At 40.8% G+C, this 20966-nt stretch overlaps 1 long non-coding RNA gene across 1 annotated transcript; it reads right to left on the bottom strand.

Moving 5' to 3' along the window:
* Nucleotides 1-252: 252 nt before the first annotated feature.
* Nucleotides 253-19465, bottom strand: LOC125176638 (uncharacterized). The gene is made up of 3 exons (XR_007156346.1): nt 19288-19465; nt 12786-12799; nt 253-264 (listed from the first exon to the last, which is right to left on the bottom strand). It is a non-coding gene; the product is annotated as an uncharacterized LOC125176638 (long non-coding RNA).
* Between the last annotated feature and the right edge of the window lie 1501 nt (nt 19466-20966).

The following is a 20966-nucleotide window of genomic DNA, read 5'->3' as shown; positions in this document are numbered from 1 at the left end:
GTACTCACTATAAAGCAAACACTGTGTGGAGCTGGTACAGGCCTCATCCCATGCAACCCTCATAACAGCCCTCTAGGGAAGGGAATATGACTCTTGCTTTGCAGATGAGAACACAGAGGCCCAGAGAAGCAAATGCTTCTTGTGAGTTCAGTGAGCACAGACAGGATGTGGAAAGGCTGGAGTTTGAATCCAGGGTGTCTCCAAACTCCTTGCTATGGCTCAGCACCCACCAAGTATCGTCTCCTTTCTCACCCTCAGATGTGTCTGGGCTCTCCCTGCCAGCACCCTTTCCCCTAAAACAGTGGCTCTCAACCTTGTCTCCCCCACTTTTTACATGTTGACTCGGTATTTGCTTAATCACGGGATCTTAGACTCAAATACACACAGGGATCAGGCAGGTAATGTAAAAACAGTTTGGTTCAAGATTAAAAAACAACAACAAACTAGTGAATGTGTGCTTTTATTTTATTTATTATTTTTTTAAGTATGCAATTTATTGTCAAATTGGTTTCCATACAACACCCAGTGCTCATCCCAATAGGTACCCTCCTCAATGCCCATCACCCACTTTCCCCTCCCTCCCATCTCCCATCAACCCTCAGTTTGTTCTGTGTTTTTTTTTTTATTTTTTTCAACGTTTTTTATTTATTTTTGGGACAGAGAGAGACAGAGCATGAACAGGGGAGGGGCAGAGAGAGAGGGAGACACAGAATCGGAAACAGGCTCCAGGCTCCGAGCCATCAGCCCAGAGCCTGACGCGGGGCTCGAACTCACGGACCACGAGATCGTGACCTGGCTGAAGTCGGACGCTTAACCGACTGCGCCACCCAGGCGCCCCCAGTTTGTTCTGTTTTTAAGAGTCTCTTATGTTTTGGCTCCCTCCCTCAAAAAGAATGTGTGCTTTTAAAGGTACCTGGCTTTGACCTCAGGATGAGGAGGACGTTAGGGAGCGGTGGGGACAGTAGTAAACTTAAGGGCCCTTGCCCACCTGGGGAGGAGTCACTCTACTGTAATCAGTTCCTGCCATCGGGGCCCAGCATGGCCAAGTATTCTTCTCAAGAGAAGATGGAAGTCAGTATTTATTATGGGGAATCTCCCGATTTTTCAATGTGGACAATCACTTTTGAAATATTAAAACACCATGTGGATTAAAGAGGTCTAGGATTCAGATGTACCTTGTGGGCCACCAGTTCATGTTTTCTGTCTTAATTTTTTTTTTTTTTCCTACAATCTCTCAGAACCGCGGTCCTTAGGGCTTCTTTATCAGATCACAGATCACCTTGCGTGGTCAATTTACGTTAAACTTAGAATTTTTAAATTGATAAATGCAATACATGCATTCATTATAGAAAATGCTAAACAGGAACATAAAGCACAAATAAACATTATCTATATTCTTTCTACCCCAAAATAAACATGTCATAGATACTTTCAGTCTTCATGTACAGATCTTTATATATGGAGCATTTTAAGAATACAGATTCCTGAGTCCACACCTGGGCTGATTCAGGAGGCCCGGGAATCTGAATGTATAACATGTTTGGAGATGATTATGATAGGCATCTGGAATTGTGATGCTCTTTTCTTAAAAAAATATGAGCTTTGAAAACATAAGCTGTAATAACATTTTTAAAATGACATTTAATATTCTATACTTTGTGCTTATATAATGTTCCATCATTCAAACATATCACATTATTCATTATCATTGGCCATTTACAGCACAAACAATATTTTATGTAATAAATAGTAACATGAACAATTTCTGTAAATAAATTATCTTGTATACCCATTTCATTAGGATAAATTCCTACAAGTAGAATCACTGGGTCAAAGAATATGTATATTTTCAGGTTTTGGATATCAATGGCCAAATTGTCCTTGTAGAAAGGACTTAAAAAAGTTAAAATATCCATTTTCTGTAGATAGCATCAATCTCTTCACCTCTGTTAAAACTGGAAATTATTTAAAATATCAGTAGAAGCAAATAGATCTTATTGTTATTTGAATTTGCTTGTTGCATGTTAAAGAGGGTGAACATGTTTTTCTTGTTGTCCCCCATTTATATCTCTGTTAATGATTATCTATTTCTTATTCTTGTTTACAGTGAGGGTATTATACCTTTTTCTGTCATGTGTGTTGAAACTACTTTTTCCAGGTTACAAATTTGTCTCTTAATATTTAAAGATGTTATTCATACTGAAATCCTATTCAGTAGAGTCAAATCTGCAGATTTTTTTTCTTTATGTGAATGTGTTTTCTCTGTGTAGATTTTTTTTTGATATGTATGAGGACTGATACAATTTGAAATTAAAAAAAACCATTTTCTTCTACTTAAGAATTACATGTCAAATTTCATTCTTAAACCCATTGCAAATTATTTCTGGCATACAATACAAGATGCAATTCAAACTTTTATTTTAGTTTCTTCCTTTGCTACTGGAATAGTCAAGCTTTTTTCTTTTTTTCCTTAAATGTCTTTTTGAATGAATTTTGTTGATTTATTTTCTTCCTGGAAAGTAATCTATTTCAATGAGATTTAAAAAATCTATTAGCTTGAATTACACAAAGTGTTGTTTATAGTGAAAAAGAAAATCTCATTTCTAATATTTTACATTGAAAATGCTTTCACTTTTGTCTCAGATTTTCTAGAAGTATTTTTATTAAATTTAAAAAAATTTTATTTAAATTCCAGTTATTTAATATACAGTGTAATATTAGTCTCAGTTGTATAATATAGTGATTCACTATACCACTTCCATACAACTCCCTGTGCTCATCACAAAGTGCCCTCCTTAATCTCCATCACCTATTTTACCTATCCCCCACCCACCTCCTTTCTGGGACCATCAGTTAGTTCTCTATAGTTAAGAGTCTATTTCTTGGTTTGCCTTTCTCTGTTTTCCCCCATACTTGTTTGTTTCTTAAATTCCAAATACGAGTGAAATCATATGGTATTTGCCATTCCCTGACTGACTTATTTCGCTTAGCATTATACTGTCTTGCTCCATCCACGTAGCTGCAATCCAGTTAATAAATGGGTGGAAGACACCGATAGACATTTTTCCAACGAAGACATACAGATGGCCAACAGACACATGACAAGATGTTCACCATCACTCGTCATCAGGGAAATGCAAATCAAAACTACAAGGAGATAACACTTCCAGAAGTATTTTAAAAAAATTTAATGGACCCTTGGATAATTTATCAAGTCAGTTTATCAATTAAATTCATTAGTTTTTGCTTTTTAAAAAAATGCTTATTACTTTGAGAGAGAGAGAGAGAAAGTGGGGGAGGGGCAGACTGAATGAGGGGGAGAGAGGATGCCAAGCAGGCTCTGCCCTGTCAGCATAGATCTTGATGTGGGGCTCGATCCCATGAAACCTGAAATTAAGTCCTGAGCTGAAATCAAGAGTGGGACACTTAACTGACTGAGCCACCCTTGTGGTGCCATTGTTTTTGTTTTTATATTTATTCTTACCTTAGTTTATTCTTTTTCCTAACATCTTGTCTTCAATGCTTAATCTATTTATTTCCACCTTTTCTTGTTGAACAATGACACATGTGAAGTGATAAATTTTAATACGTATATAGCTTTGGTTGCTGCATCTCATGTATTTTAATATATAGAAGTATCAAATTTTATTATTTTTGAAATGATTTGTAGTAATGATTTTGACTTTCACTTTTTCAAGTCAAGTAAGAGTGTTAATAATTTCTCGGGGGTTGGTATTTTAAAAACTTAAAACTCTTGTTTTTAGTTTTATTGCTTTACAATCTGGAATGCATTCTATACATTTAGTTTTGCAGCTTATTGAGCTATTCATTGTGGCTTAATAAATGATCAATTTTTATGACTTTCTTGAGTGCTGGAAGGAAACCATATTCCCTTATTGTACCATACCCAGTTTGTTAAATCAACGTAATTAATTTATATTATTCACATCCTTCTTGTCCTAATTTTTGTTCACTTTCCTAGTCAAAGATTTAAGTGTATTTAGTTATCTCACTACTAATTTTTGTCCTCAATATTTATAGAACATAATTTTTTTCAAAGAAATTTCTTGATGCATAGAAATCTAATATTTTTCATTATGCATTTTATCCTTTATAACATGATTTGCTTTATCTTCTTTGAGGCTTCTTGTTTGAACTTTGAGCTCTACTTTCCTGGTAACAATATTGTGATCCTGATTTTTTTCTTAAGCTGCCTGTCTGGTATTTCTCCATTTCTTTCATTTTTAAACTTTTTTGGGGTATGTGTTACTTGGTTTAGAGACATCCCTTTTCAATACCATGGAATTTAGTTGTATGTGGCAAAATTTTTGAGAGTTTTTGTCTTTAAGAGAATTGTTAAACTCATTTGAATTTATTTTTTAATGCTTATAAAATTTTATTTTCTGTTACTTTATACTTTCTTGTTTTATTACTTTCTGTGTTTCCTAGAGTATATATTGTTATTTTTTTCCTGGTGTTTTTGAACAGTTATATTAATTATATCCAATTTGTGATTATTTTAAATGTTTTTGAGAGCAGTGTTGGTTCTATATTTATCTAATTTTGTTAAGAGCAAAATTAACTTTAAAACAGTATGCTTTTAGTAAACCTCTGATCTCATACGTTACATCTCTGTTAATGTAACCTTGGGATTTAGATCTGGATTATTTATGCTACATTAGTAATTTTTATATTCTATTCAATAACAATTTTTCACATTATTTTATCTAGAGTTAATAATCATTGAGGTTCATCTCTCATTCCCTGGTTTCAATGTTTACTGTCCATCTTTTTATACCATCAGGCCTCTATTTCTGAGGTCTTGTCTTTTCTTTTCTCTTTGGGGTATACCTTTAAGGGATATTTTATTTTATTTTAGTTTTTTATTTCTTTTATATTAGCTTTATTTTTATTTATTTTTTAAATATAATTTATTGTCAAGTTGGCTAACATATAGTGTAGATAGTGTGTTCTTAGTTTTGGGGGTGGATTCCCATGATTCATCGTTTACATGCAACACCCAGTTCTCATCCCAACAAGTGTCCTCCTCAGTGCCCATCACCCATTTTCCCCTCTCCCCCACCTCCCCCCCACCATCAGTACTCAGTTTGTTGTCTGTATTTAAGAATCTCTTATGGTTTGCCTCCTTCCCTCTCTGTAACTATTTTTTCCCCTTCCCTTCCCCCCATGTCTTCTGTTAAGCTTCTCAAGTTCCACCTATGAGTGAAAATATATGGTATCTGTCTTTCTCTGCCTGACTTATTTCACTTAGTGTAATACCCTCCAGTTCCATCCATGTGGCTACAAATGGCCAGATTTCATTCTTTTTCATTGCCAAGTAATATTCCATTGTATATATAAACCACATCTTCTTTATCCATTCGTCAGTTGATGGACATTAGGCTCTTTCCATAATTTGGCTATTGTTGAAAGAGCTGCTATAAACATTGGGGTATACGTGCTCTATGAATCAGCACCATTAAGTGATGTTTTAAAAGAAGTGGAAACAGGAGCACCTGGTTGGCTCAGTTGGTGGAGCATGACACTCTTGATCTTGGGGTTATAAGTTCGAGCCCCATTTTAGGTGTAGAGATGACTTAAAAATAAAATCTTTCAAAATAAAAAAAAATAGAGGAAGTGAACATGGATAGCATGTTTTTTTTCTGAGCCCTTGCCTACCAAGAATAAATGGAGTGTAATTTTTGGTCATAATTCATTTCAGAGCAGAAATATGAGAACTACCTGATTTTTGTTCCTTTGTAAGAACCCCATTTTTTTCTTTATTTTTAAAATCACCACATACACATAGCACTGCTGTCTCTATCCATGTAATTCCTAAAAAGATTACATTTTTATATGAGGGTGACTTTTAATTGAGTTGATCTGCAAACCAGTGGACATTTCCAGTCTATATATATTCATGAGTCTTTTCCATTTGAACACATTTAATTTTTATTTTACCTTTGCTTATTGCTTCTATTTCTTTGTTCTAGTGCCATTTTTAGAAATGCTTACTACCTACATATTAACCTTTTATCCCCTTCCTTCCAATTATCTCATGGTTTTTGTCTTTTCCCTTTCTCTTGGCAGTCTGGGATAGCATCTCATATTGCTGTTGTGGCTTTCTGCTTTATCAATTCTGTTTACTGGATGCCTCACCTGTGTATTTTAATTCTGTGATGATATTTTTAGTTTTTGCTAACTCTTAAAAAAACACCTCATCCATTTAAATTTCATTCTATCCTTTTATGGATCATATCGTATTTGTTATCTTTCCAAATTGCCTATCTGTCCTAACGGTTTCCTGCTTCTTTCGTGGACAACAGATCTTTGTGCTCTCTGTCGAGGACACAAAACAATTTCCTGAAATTTTCTTCTATATCTTGCAGTGGATCATTTCTGGGGTCTTTGGGATGATCTTCCTCCTCCTCCTCCTCCTCCTCCTCCTCCTTTGTTTTTTTTTTTTTTTTTGTTCTGCATTAGTTTTTTTTTTTTTTTTGTTCTGCATTAGTTTTTTCCCCCCTAAAGCTTGTAACTCTTTTCCACGCTTCGTTATCCTTCCAACTACCTTAGAACCTTCTGTCTGTCAATATTCTACTGGCTCTTGTCCGGAGGTATTTGTGTGGTGATGGGTCAGCTTTACAACTCAGGGGCAAGGTACTATGAATAACTCACCATACAATTTGTAGTTTCTTAAACATTCATTTAGGACAGTGCTTCTCAATTGACAGTGGTTTTGTCTCCCAAGGGATAGATGTTAATGTCTGGAGGGGTGTGTGTGTTACAGGTGCCTAGTGGGTAGGGGTCAGGGATAGTGCTACATATCCTCCAGTGCACAAGGAACTCTCAAAAAAGAATGGTGTGGCTCTGGGTGTTAATAGTGCCCTAAACTGAGAAATTCAGATTAATGACACTCTGTTCTGCAAAGGTGGCATTTCACCCTAGTCCCTCTACCTTTTCTTCCCTGATACTCTGAATCAAGGGAACACAGGTAAAATCCAATTTTCAGCATATATTGCTACCAGAAATATATATATTTTTTCTTTTCTAGATTGAATTACTTTATGTGTAAGAAAGACATGTTCCAGGATGCAATTTAACATTTCCGGCTCTCCCTGCTTCATGCCCGCAGAGTTGCTGTCTCTCAAAGGATGTAGAACTCGGGGCACGAGGAGTAGCGGTGTGAGAAAGGGTGGATCGGGGCACGGTTTGTTCACTCACTGTCATTTTGCAGATATTTGATTACCGCGCACCATGGACTAAGCCCTGTGTGCCAGCCTCCTCAAAAGGCAGCGTCCGTGTAGTAGCCAGGTGACTGGTGATTTGCTTGAGTCTCTGAGCAGGGCAGATGGTGGGGAGATACTTTTTAGAGTCTTATGAGAAAAAAACCTGGGCATCTTGAGGCAAGGCTTTGGTATATTTCTTTCTAGCAGCATCAGCTGCCTCACAATTTAGTACACATTTCTGTCAGATTTTGTTTCTTTCCTTTTTCATTATGAATATTTGTGTGTTTTCCTCTGTCTTCTGAACATTTTAGTGGAAAGTTGACAAAGGCTGCATCAGGGGCTAGTAAACAGATGCATTTTAGAGTTTTGTTTGATTGTTTTTTAACGTTTATTTCTGAGACAGAGAGGGACAGAGCATGAGTGGGGGAGAGTCAGAGAGAGGGAGACACAGAATCTGAAACAGGCTCCAGGCTCTGAGCTGTCAGCACAGAGTCCGACGCGGGGTTTGAACTCACAAACCATGAGATCATGACCTGAGCTGAAGTCAGTCGCTCAACCGACTGAGCCACCCAGGTGCCCCTTTTGTTTGATTTCTAATAAGTACCTATTATGTGTCTGAAACTCTAAGCTCCTCAGAAGGAGGAACTGTATTTTATTTGTCTTTGTAATCCTTACGGAATCCTGTAGTGATGTTTGGCGGCAACTTGTTCAATGATTAGATTTTATCTGCATTCAAAACATAAGGACCAGAGAGAATTGACCACATCTGTCTCTCTGGAATTTACAATGTGCTGAAGTGAGGGGTAGTGGTTTGGCACTAAAGTTGGGTGTGTAGACAGTCGGGGCAGTGTTGCCTGTGGGTCTAGTGTGGACATTTCGACAGTCATTGCTGCAGAACGTTTTAGGCTGCGTTCCCCAACATCATCTGCAGAAAAGCTCGTATGAGCACCAACAGCAGCAGTGGCTATAGTTGCTTCCCTTTTGTATTTTGTTGGATAGAAATATATTAACTCCAGGACCATCTGGCCAATAAGAAGCAGCCAACGCAGATATCATAAATGTGGGGATAGATCATCTTTTGATAGTCACAGAGTAACCTTTTTCTTTGCCTTGTAGCTGTGTCTGAAGCCCCCCTCTCCTGCCCCCCTTTCCGGGTGAGCCTTGCAGCAATTATACCAATGGCATGGACATCTGGAGCCCCTTAGGGAAGCATGGCATAGAGACATTATGTAATTCAGTGGGCAAGACAATCTTTAGGGCATGTCTGCAAAGCACTGGGGCACAGAAGCTGAGAAACAGTAGCAGGGAGGGTGAAGGACAGATAAGCCTGTCTCACCCATGTAAAGGGGGTAGTGCACAGCTGGTTGTTTCAAACACCACTTTCCTGGGCCTTTCCCCCTTAAGAGGACCTGTTCTAGAGCCCGTGGATCACATTCCTGTGCCACAATTTCCCTTTCTAAGCACCTGGCCTAGTGGATGTATCTTGGATTTGAGGTTAGAAATCCTGGTTCGAGTTCTGACTGCCACTCGTCAGCTGTGTGATCTTGGGTAAGCTCCTTTCCCTCTCTGGGCCTCAACCGCCTTACAGGTAAGTAAGGAGACGGGCCAGAGAAGGCACAAAATTCTGATTCAGGGATGTGGAGGGGCATTTCTTCTCGTTGTACAGAAGTGAGTCTTCTGGTCATCACCTTCAGCAGGGCTGTTGAGAATTTTGCCACACTGGTCTGTGGATGCAAGCGGAGGGTCAACCTGGCTGTGGGATTCACGTAGGAAACCAAAGCTGCTTCTCTTGCCCCCTGTGTCTCTCTTTTCAACTTCCTTCCTTATGCCTTACTTTTACCACCAGCGTATTGGGCACGTGACTGAGTGTACCCACCATTCCTTAAGCACTGCCCTGCAAGTCACTTGAAGTCTTAAGTATGCCCCAGTCCCACCCTGTCCCTTTGATTTTTAAGGACCAGAGAGTCCTCCCATGGCAGGGTGGCAGGGGCAGTCGCAGGATGATACAGGATGAAACCGTTTTACATTTGGACATTATACTAATGGCCATCATTTATGGAGTCCTTGCCATGTGCTAGGAATGGTACCAAGGGCTTTACTTAAACAACAACGCTAATAATAGCTAATGCTTATTAATGCTTATCATGTTCCAGGGCCAGGTACTGTTGTAAATACTTTACATATGTATTAAATCACTGAGTTCCCATAGCTGTCCATGGCCGTACACGCTGTAGCACTTTACAGATGACAAACTGAAGCACAGAGAGGTGCTTAAGTGACTTTCCCAAGGTCGTGCAGCTAGTTAATAGCAGAGCTGGGCTTAGACCCACATAATCTGAATACAGAGTCCGTGCTTTTAACTACTCCATTATACAGGCTCCATTGTCTTTTTTTAGTTCTCTTAACCCTGTGAAGCATTTAAAATTTAATTGCCCTAGTATGACAGATGGACAAGCTGGCCTTAGACGGAGTAAGTAATTTGCTGTAGGTCACACAGCTAGAGTTAGTATTTAAACTCAGGTCTGAGTGACTTAAGCCCAGGTTTCTAATCACTGGATCTTGTTAACAAATTCTCCCTGGATGAAACAGCCCCACGAGATAGCTCTCTCTGATCTTACCATGCCCACTGGTCAGATGAGAGAGTCTAGGCCCAGAGAAGTGAAGTATCTTTTTCAAGGTCGCGCAGGACTCCATACTTCCTTCTCGGGTCCCTGGTCATTCCCCCATACCTCATTGTGTGGCCCCTGAAACCTTCTGTTCCACAGTCAGGAGGCGAGACGTGGACATATTTATAGCAGAGAAGACACAGTGACTGACATTCTTGCTCTGCCGTAAAGGACAGATAGGAGATGTCTTTTCTGAAAGCAGTCTTTGATAAAGGGAGAGGAGGATAGCGTGAAGATATCACGTCCCCGGGTGGGAGGAGAGGGCATGATGGATTGCGCAGAGTTTGCACCGTAGGGAAGGCGGAGGCTGAAGGGGTTGACGTCAAACCTGCAGCTACGCAATTTTAACTGGAACTGGCTTTGTTTAAAGCACACCTTTTCTGCATTGAATCAATTTTCTCTCTGTAAATTTGGGTTTCTTGCAGCATAGCTGCATTTCCAACCCACCCTTATTGCCAAGAGTCCAGTTTCCATCCAGGAAGGGGGAAGGGGCTGGATCTCAATCAGGGTCGCGGAGGGCTAGCGAGCAGCCGGGTGTCAGTGCCCTGACAGATGCGCACGTGCGCAGGAGGGGAAGCGTGGCTTGGGTGGCTGCGGGGATGCCGCAGATGGGGGTCGCTGGGCTGCAGTTGGGGCCGGGTGGACAGCCGAGTCCCCTCCGCCCCCATCTGCCACCCCCAGCCTTGCCTGGAAGCCCTGTAGCCCTTGGTCTGGGCAGCCGAGAGCGCTCGGCACTGTTGTTCCCGGTGATGCGTGGATTGGGAGAAGGCGAGAGAGGACCGACGCAGTGCGGCTGAGGCAGTCCTCGGGGCTCTCGAGCTGGGGCGGAGGAAGGTAGAACAGAGGGTGCGGGTGACCTTTCAGGAGCTGGACAACTGGCCGGCAAGGGCGATCGCTCAACCCGTCTTCTTTTATGGGGTAGAAGGCAGGTTGGAGATGGCCAGAGCGTTATTCCCAGAGATCTGGGATGATTCAGAATGAGGCAGAGGTCAGGGATCAGGCAGAGCTGAGGATGTCAGCAATGGGTATCTCGATGGCTTGGGTTATTAGGGCAATTTCCAGTCGCCATAGAGATCCTGAGGTATTTTAGACTGAAGGATGGGGGCGGGGGGAGGATCCTTTATGTTTGGTGGCTGGGAAAATAAAAAAGAACATTTGGAGTAGAGAGAATGGGGTTTGTCTTCTTGCCGCTGCACTAATTTGCTCTGTGACCTGTGTGACCACATCCCTGGGCCATCTGTGATGGGGATACTGGTGTGTCTGCTTCCCCTGCAGGGCTGACACAAGGATCAAGCAAAGCACATCCCAGAGATTTGTGATAACCTCACAATGTGGGAAATCCCATACCTTGCTCTCTGTGGAGAGCCCTAATGTGAGCTGGGGTCGGAGAAACTTCTCCCCAACTTAGGATTCATCTGGGCCCCTCAGGTGCATTGCCTGGGAGGGCTTACACAGGCAATGACAGAGCCAGAATGAGTAATCTAGGTCACTTCGTGACGGGCAGTGACTAGAATCTAAACTTCCTGTTCTTGGTGGTGGGCTGTACATGCTAGATAATATTGCCACCCTAAGCTATTGAGTAAGGTATTCTACACCAGGGCAAACATGTCTTTGCTGCCCCTGACACAATCAGGAATTTTCCTTACAGAGTAGGCTGAGCACACGATTGATTCTCAATGACATTTGGTGCTCATCCACAATCGGCAAACATGACCGACCAGAAAACGGGCAGTGGATCCAGGGAAGAATGGAGCTGGAGACTGATGGGTCAGTTGGCCCAAAGGTCTCCTTTTATCCTAACAGTGGCTTCCGTTATTCACTTACTTTGTTCATGGGCTCCTTGTGCTCTTTCCGTGGATTAATCTTGCATAATTCCGTGAAGCTTGGACCTTTATTCTGTCCCCATTACCTTGGAGGAATTTGAGTCATCACAGAGGTCAAATAGGACCAGAGGTCACATAGCCAGAAGTGGAAGAGGCAGAGTTGGAGCCCAGGTAAGGGAAGCTGTTGGCCAAGGTTGGCCAGCCAGTGGCAGAGCGGAGCCAGAAGCACAAAATTTCAGAACGAGAAAGAAAATCAGGGTTTCTCAGCATTAATTTCCTCCTTGTGTAGATAGAGATGCTGACAGGCAGAGAGGGTGAGGCTGCCCCATGTTTTCCCAGTGAGTCAAGGCATAACTGGGATGTGACCTCAAGACTCCACTACGCTTTCTTTTACTGAGGTTCTCCAAATCTGGATGAGATCAGGCATGTTTAGGGTGGTATGGCCGTAGACTAGGTTCTCCAAATTCAGATAGGTCCAGATTCGGTGACTTCATCACTCATTCACCTTTCCAAGAAACTAGAGAGTAAAAGAGGACAAATTCTCTCCTTTAAAGACTAATTGAGACAGGCCACGAAGGTGACTTTTAAAAACAAGTGAGTCTTGGGGCGCCTGGGTGGCTCAGTCGGTTGGGCGTCCGACTTCGGCTCAGGTCACGATCTCACGGTCTGTGAGTTCGAGCCCCGCATCGGGCTCTGGGCTGATGGCTCAGAGCCTGAAGCCTGCTTCCGATTCTGTGTCTCCCTCTCTCTCTGCCCCTCCCCCGTTCATGCTCTGTCTCTCTCTGTCTCAAAAATAAATAAAACGTTAAAAAAATTTTTTTTAAAAAAAAACAAGTGAGTCTTTGAGCCAGCAGTGATGTGAGCAGAAACCTATGACCCACTTTGTCAGTGTGGAATTGTAGCAGAGATACGTCTTACCCAGAAACATGCCTTTCTGAGACAGAGCAGCCAAAACAATAACTACAGGCAATAACAATAACTACAAGCAACAATTTAAATAGCAAAGGCAGTCCTACCTACCATTCCCTCCAATGACGGAAAGTTCTGGAGTAAACATGAGATGGGAAGACATGAAAGACAGGGGCTCAGTTGGTCTTGATTTGTATGGTATCTTGTGTTGGGAAAATTTTTTGCCACACCTAGTGATACGTCAGTGTTTAAGGATTTGAAGTTTGACATATAGCATGGTTGCTGTCTTATACATATTGCCTTCCAGTGTTGATACAAAAGATCACGTTCGTTCACTGTATTCTATTTATGAGAGGTTTATGGGCTCTTCAAAGATAAGTTTGAGTAGGCATTGTTTTTACCCTTTGCTCTGACTTCAGAAATTAGCTTCCATCTGTGAGCATCCCTGAAAGGCTTTTTCTGCTACCCAAATGGCTCCTAAGCCAGACTGCTATGGTGTCTTATATTATTGACTTGTTTAAGGCAGTGAAGACTCACGTGCAGAAAAACCTCAGTAAGTCATTAATACTTCAGTGTGGACAAATTTTCAAAAGCACTCAAAGCCTGCGATGTGGGATATGGTGCAGATAGATTTTGATTATGGAGGATAAGTGAAAAAAGGGATGAGGAATATGAGATTAAGGATAGCAAGCTAACAGATTAGATGGGGGAATACAAAACCAATATCCCCTATCTCCTCGTTTCCCTCAGGGCAGCCCAACCAGTGCCCCCCCCCCCACCCCCCCAACCCCGATGATTCATTTATTTTTCTTTCTGTCCCTAAAACTAGTAGCTGGTGTTTGAGTCCAACTTCTTTGTGCCATTCCTTCTGCTTTGGGACCTGAGTTTACTCCCTGTGGCAGGCAATGATTTTTAATACTCATTATCTACTCCCCTGAGCACGTCATGAAAACCATGGAGCCTTTTCTGGGAAGGATGTGTATCTCTCTGAAGTTTTCCCTAGAAATTCAGTGGGCGCTCTGTCCCTAAGGTTGGATACCTCTCAGTCCATCTAGTGGAATGTATAATGGATGTGACATGAGGGTTAGGTTCTCACTAGTTACTCGCTATGTGTATTTGGGGAAACCTCTTCCATAAGCATGGAGTTTTCCATTTACAGGATCAGGGATGGGGTGACCCAAGATGATGTGGATAGTGCAGTTCAGGGGCTAATCTTCAGAAAAGCCCTGGGGGAAGGAATTGGAGCAGAGGGAGTCTGCTGGTGATGGTTCCTGCTCTCCATTCTGGAATCTGAGCAATGTCTGGCCACTAGAGTTCTGTCTGATCAACGCTGGAAATCTGAAAGGCTCAGTGTTATCTGCCTGGTCCTCTTAGCTCTTTATGGAGTGTGAGTGAGTGGTCGGGCTTCCCTTTGGGGTAAGTGACTCTCAGTGCCCCTGAACATGCTTGAATATTCATGTGCTTGCTTCTGCCTACTGCATTGTTCAGTCTTCCCAGCTGGCTTGCCTCCTGGGTTGGAGCCCCCAGCTCTTTGAGAAGAAGGTCAGGCTCTATTACTGCTGGGCAGAACAGCTTGGTTTTGTTTAACTCCTAGAGAAGAATAGTGCCCAGGTTGAAGAGGCAGGAGGCGGGGAGAGACTGGAGGAGGGGTGCTCTAGTTCAGCTATAGCTCTTTGGAGAGGTGAAAGGAAGATGTATGATGCTGTTTGTCAACTGAAAGATGGATGGAGGTACCCGGACTGTGAACTCCATGTTTGAAGTAGGGGGTTATGGTAATAAATGGCGCCCCTGGAAATGTAGCTGTTGGTGGTAGGGATCACTTCTCTTAACAGACATGGTTCCCAAGTCCCCTCCTTTTTCTTGCTCCCCTGATGGGCATTCTTTGTTCTTCTGCTGAGTCTGTCACTCTGTTTTGAGCATAGTCAACTACTGATTGATTATCTGTCTCCGTGAAGGGGAGTTGTCATCATGCTGGGAAGAAATCTTTCATGTTGGTGTCCCGGCAAAACGAAACAATGGAAAATGCAAAAGCAGTTTATTTTTGGCCCCAGGATTCTCATGCTTTGTGTGAACTATTGGGAACAGCCTATATGCATATGATCCCCTGTATTTTATGTCTACCTTTGATCTCCCCTCAGTTAGCACCATGCCGCCAGGAGCTGGAGGACAGGGAGGAGCCCGAAATGCTCTCACAAAATGTCCCTGAATTGCTACGTGTGGTACTTCTCCTGGGAAAAGATCTTTGAAAACCAGGACTCCATGATCAAATACTTTTGGAAAATGCTGTATACACGGCTTTACAGAGTTAAAATGCACAGTGGCATGTGAAAAGGTTGGGAAAGTTCGGTAGTAAAGAATACAGTTTTTGTTTCAAGTTTTCCATCATTTATGATCACAGAACTTTTTTACCCCCCCCCCCCCCCCCCCCACCGTAACACTTACTAAACCCCTGCAGACTTAGTGTGATGCAGAGCTTGCTTTGGGAAGCCTTGATGTTAAAAAGGGGACTTGGCAATAACGAATGGCCAAGCCAGCCGCGGAGAATAGATTGGATGTTTTTCAGCCCAGTATTGGTGCAGACTTGATGCGTGACTTTTGTAAGCTTTCGTAGCTTGTTTCCAGAATGATCTCTGTATGTATATTTGATCCTGCTTAAAATGGGCCCTTCCTGGAGTCTGGTTGTAAATGGATTTGATGTGGTAACACTTCTGTTTAAAATCTCTTTATTGAGGTATAACTGGCGTTGACGAAGCTGTACATATTTAAAGTGTACAATTCGATATGTTTTGGTATATGTACACGTCTGTCAAAGGATCCTGAAATCTCTGATTGTAATTGTGTATTTATCTATTTCTCCCTGCAGTTGTAGCCATTTTTGCCTCATGACCTTGAAGCTCTGTTGCTAAGTGCATAAACATTTAGGGTTGTTATGTTCTCTTAATGAATCTACCCGTTTATCATTTTGAAGCGATCTTCTTTATCCCTGCAAATATTCTTTGCTCTAGAATATATTTTGCCTGATATTAGGAACCATTCCAGGTTTCTTTTGATTCATATTCGTGGTATATATCTTTATCCATCCTTTTACTTTTTAATTTTAGAGAGATTGAGAGTGCAAGCAGAGAGAGGGGCAAAGGGAGGGAGGGAGGGAGAGAGAGAGAGAGAGAATGAGAGAGAGAGAGAGAGAGAGAGAGAGAGAGAGAGAGAGAGAGAGAGAGGGAAACTTAGGTAGGCTCCACACTCAGTGTGGAGCCCAATGTGGGGCTCAATCCTATGGCCCCAATACCATGACCTGAGCCAAAATCAAGAGTTGGACACTCAACCAACTGAGCCACCCAGGCACCCTCCCCCCGCCAACTTAATCCTTTTACTTTCAAACCCTCTATGTCTTTATATTGAAAAAGGTTTTTTTTTTGTAGGCAGCATTTAGTAGGTCATGTTTTTTTTTATCCAGTCTGATAATTGCTGGATTTTAATTGGTAATTTAAACTGTTTATACTTAATATGAATATTGATATCATCAGGTTTAAATCTACTTTGTTACTGACTGTTATCTGATTTATCCTATAAGTTATTTGTTCCCCTTTCCCTGTTTTTTTTTTTTTTTAAGTATTCTTTTGGGTTAATTATTTTTTATGATATCTTTATTGGTTTTTAAGCCATACTTCTTTGTTATTTTACAGGTTGCTTAGGTATTATAGTATACATCTTAAACTTATCATAGTCTATCTTCCAGTGAGATTGTGTTATTTCACATATAAGAACCTTACAATAGTATACTTCTGTTTCCCCCCTCTGAGGCTTTGTGCTAATGTTGTCCTATTTTATTTATTCTTGTTAGAAGCTCCATAATTATTTTTGTTTGAAAAGTTAAGGGGCACCTGGGTGGCTCAGTCGGTTAAGCATCTGACTTCGGCTTCATGATACTGTGGTTCATGAGTTTGAGCCCCACATTGGGCTCTGTGCTGACAGCTTGGAGCCTGGGGCCTGCTTTGGATTCTGTCTCCCTCTCTCTGCCCCTCCTGCTCGTTCTCTCCTCTCTCTCTCTCTCAAAAATTAATAAACATTTTAAAAAAAGTTAAAAAGTCAATTATCTTTTAAAGAGATTTAAACAATAAGAAAATATCACCTATATTTATACACACAATCACTATTTCCAATGCTCTTTATTTTTTAGTATTAATCCATTCTTCTGTTGGCTATTACTGTCCTCTTGTGTGAAGGATTTCTTTTATTATGTCTTGTAGAGCAGGTCTGTTGATGATAAATTCTTTCAGGTTTTATATGTCTGGAAAAGTCTATTTTATCTCCGTTTATTTTTTTATTTTTTTATTTTTAAAAAAAAAATTTTTTTTTTCAACGTTTATTTATTTTTAAGACAGAGAGAGACAGCATGAACGGGGGAGGGGCAGAGAGAGAGAGGGAGACACAGAATCGGAAGCAGGCTCCAGGCTCCGAGCCATCAGCCCAGAGCCCGACGCGGGGCTCGAACTCACGGACCGCGAGATCGTGACCTGGCTGAAGTCGGACGCTTAACCGACTGCGCCACCCAGGCGCCCCCTATCTCCGTTTTTTAAACAATATTTTTGCTGGGATTAGAATTTCAGATTGGCCATTTCCCCCCATCACTTTAAACTTGTTGATCCACTGTTGCCTTGCTTGCATTGCTTCTGATGAGAAATCTGCTGTCATCCTTATTCTGTTTCTCTGTGTGTCATGTTTCTTTTTTCCTTTGGCTGGTTTTAAGACTTTTTTATTAATTTAATTTTTTAACTTTATTTTTATTGTTTAATTTACATCCAAGTGATTAGCATATAGTGCAATAATGATTTCAGGAGTAGAATCCAGTGACTCATCCCCTGCATATAACATGCAGTGCTCATCCCAACAAGTGTCTTCCTTAATGCCCCTTACCCATTTAGCCCATCCCCCCATCCACAGCCCCTCCAGCAACCCTCAGTTTGTTCCCTGTATTTAAGAGTCTTTTATGTTTTGTCCCCCTCCTTGTTTTTATATCATTTTTGCTTCCCTTCCCTTATGTTCATCTGTTTTGTATCTTATATTCCACATTTGAGTGAAATCATATGATATTTAAGATTAAAAAAATTTTTTTTTAATGTTTGTTTATTTTTGAGAGAGAAAGACAAAGTGAAAGCGGGGAGGGGCAGAGAGGGAGGGAAAGACAGAATCTGAAGCAGATTCCAGGCTCTGAGCTGTCAGCACAGAGCCCCATGCAGGGCTTGAATTCATGAACCCATGAGATCATGACCTGAGCTGAAGTTGGATGCTTACCAACTGAGCCACCCAGGCGCCCTTAAGACTTTTCTTTTTATCATTGTTTTGAGCAATTTGACTCTGATATGCCTTAGTGTAGTTTTCTTAATTTCTTTTTATACTTGGGGTTTGTTAAACTTCCTGGGGGCTATGAATGTTATGAGTTGAATTGTATACCTCCAAAATTAATGGGTTAATTAAATTTGTTAAATTAATTTTGTTAAGTCCCAACTCTCAGTACCTCAGAATATGACCTTATTTGGAAATTATTAGGGTGGGCCCTAATAACATGACTAATGTCCTATAATTGGGGGAAATTTAGATACACACACACAGGGAAGATGTCATGTGACGATGAAGGCAGAAACTGAGGTGATGTTTTTGTAAGCCAAGGAATGGCAAAGATTGCCAACAAATACTAGAAACTAGGAGAGTGGCATGGAACAGATTCTTCCTCACAACCCTCAGAAAGAATGAATCCTGCCAACAATTTGATTTCAGACATCTAGCCTTCAGATCTGTGAGATAATAAATTTCTCTTGTTTAAGCCACCTAGGTTTTGGTACTTTGTATGGCAGCCTTTGCAAACTAATGTGATGGGTTTAGAGTTTTAATAAAATATCAATATACTTTGGCCACTTTTCAAAATTATTTTCTGTCTCCTCCAACCCATACCCCTTTCCAGAACCCTCAGCACATGGATGTTAGGCCACCTCAAGTTTTGTTTTGTTTTTGAATCCTTTTTCTATGCTTCATTTTGAATTGTTGCCATCAATATACAAGTTTACTAATATTTTCTTCTGCAATGCCTAATCTGCCATTCATCTCAGATAATTGTAGTTTTCATTTCTAGAAGTGTAATTTTTTAGTCTTAAAAAATTTTTTTTCCACATGACTAATTAACATCTTCAAGTTTTGCTCTAGCTTTGTGCACGTGTAGACTATAGTTATAATGTGTCAACGTTCTGGTCTGCTAATTCTGACCTCTGTGTCAATATTGGGTTGGTTTCAATTGGTTGATTTTTCTCCTCATTATGGCTCATGGTTTCCTGCTTATTTCTATATCTGGTAATTTTTAATTGGATGATAGACACTGTGAGTTATACTTTAAGCACAGAATATTTTTGTATTCCTATTTTTTTTAGCACTGCAGCACGTTATTTTTCTTGCACAAGGAATGCTGTTGGTGCCTAATGTTCTCACATGACAGTAGAAAACCAAATTTTTTTGACGTCTCTTTAAGAATTGAGAATTGTGTACAAAAACATAAATTAAAACGATGAATAAATTTACAATTGTAAATGCAAACCATTTTCCAACCCAAGGCAATTAACAACCCATGGTGTTCTGGCAGGAAAACATGGGATAAGAAAGGAAAGTGGGTCCCACTTCCCAAGGCTCGGACCTTCCCAACCCTGTCAGACCGGCAAGACAGAAATGATAACTGGTTCAGGACTCTTGCCATCCTCTAGAGAAATCCTGGAATAGGCAGCTCTTAGACATTAATACCCTGCACAGATCGAGAATCTCATGGTCTCAAAGATTCTCAAACCAATGGATTTTTCTTCCATGAACATGTTTTCAACCTCAGCCACAAAGTGACTTTATTTTGGGAGGCAATAAAGTTACTTGGAAACAGTTTGATACTTTCAGGTTTTGCCATTAAGATTTGTCAGGTGAGACCAGAGCAACTTTTAATCTAGGGCTTATTGTTTCCCACTACTCAGGCATAACTCTTCTGAATTATCTCTACAGTGCCCCATAAATTAGGAGCTTTTCTAGTCTGGCTGGTGAGAATGGCCCTATTCCCACTCTTGGTGAAAGCTTTCAGGTGGTTCTCTGGCCTTCCATGGTTTTGTCACATAAATGTGCTAATCAGTACTGTATTGAATAATTGAGGAAGACCATCTGTCAATCTCTGAATTTCCCCCTTTCTAGCTTTTTCCTTTCCAATTCTCTCACCTGTGAACTCTGGTCTGCCAATTTCTCCACTAAGTTTCCTCAATCAGGAAGCATCCTGGGCTCTGCCTGCGTTGCCTGTGACATGGTCTAGAAATTCTTTAAAGCAATAAGCAGGGGTAATAATAGGGCCAATGTTGTTTATTTCCCATTTCTTGAGGATCATTGTTCTTCATTGTCTAATGTTTAAGGTCTTGAAAACCATTCTTTTTATGTATTTTGTCTAGTGTTTTAGTTCAGGTGGAAGAGTAAACCCAGACTCTGTTACTCCATCTTGGATGAAAGCAGAAATTGGTAACACTTTTTGGTCAGTAATAATCATGTCTTGAGTGATTATCATGGTCCAGGACCTTGGGACTGCATCCAGACTCATAAGAAAGGTGATTTCTTAAAAAAAAAAAAATAGATTGTGGTAATTCTGGATTAAAGACTTACTGATAGCACAAGGATGTTGAAAAGATGCCATAGATCTTAGATTTAGAACTGTGATATGAAAGGCCTATATACTTGGTGGTTTGGGCATGCGATATAAGGGAATAAGGTTATGAACTGAAGTCCCATCTGACATACTCACTTTTTTTCTCTCCAGAACTGTGGCCCTGACTCCAGCTGCCTATCTCACTTGAGTGGGTTAGGTTGACCCAATACAGTGTATTAGAAAAAGAACAAATCAAAGAATTGTGAGTCAGAAGACATGATTTTGAGTTTCATCTCTCCTACTTACTAGCTCTGTGACCTTAGATGCGTGCCTTCTCATTTGCTGAACTATTTGCGTATCTGTGTGATGGGAATACTAATCTCAGCTTCTGTAATTCTCAGTTGATATGAGCATCCTGTGAGACAAGGGATGTAAAAGTGATTTGTTTGCAATAAACCACTAGGGTATATGTTATCATTAAAAATCAGAAATTTGAGTGCATCCTCCTTGCATAATAAAGCTCAAAGGCACAATCTTCTGAGAGGGGTACAAACCACATGAGTCATCTTTGAATCCCTCCACTGCATCCAGCATGATGCTTTGCACACAGCACATTTCTTCAGTGAGGGCTCAGGCTCATTTGCACAGTACGGTGCTGGGCAAGAATGAAAATCTCAGAATAACTCTGGAT

This window comes from Prionailurus viverrinus, chromosome A1 (genome assembly GCF_022837055.1).
Source record: "Prionailurus viverrinus isolate Anna chromosome A1, UM_Priviv_1.0, whole genome shotgun sequence".
NCBI classification, from domain to species: Eukaryota; Metazoa; Chordata; class Mammalia; order Carnivora; family Felidae; genus Prionailurus; species Prionailurus viverrinus.
Note: the sequence above shows the minus strand (reverse complement) of the source record. Positions and strands in the feature narration are given on the sequence as shown.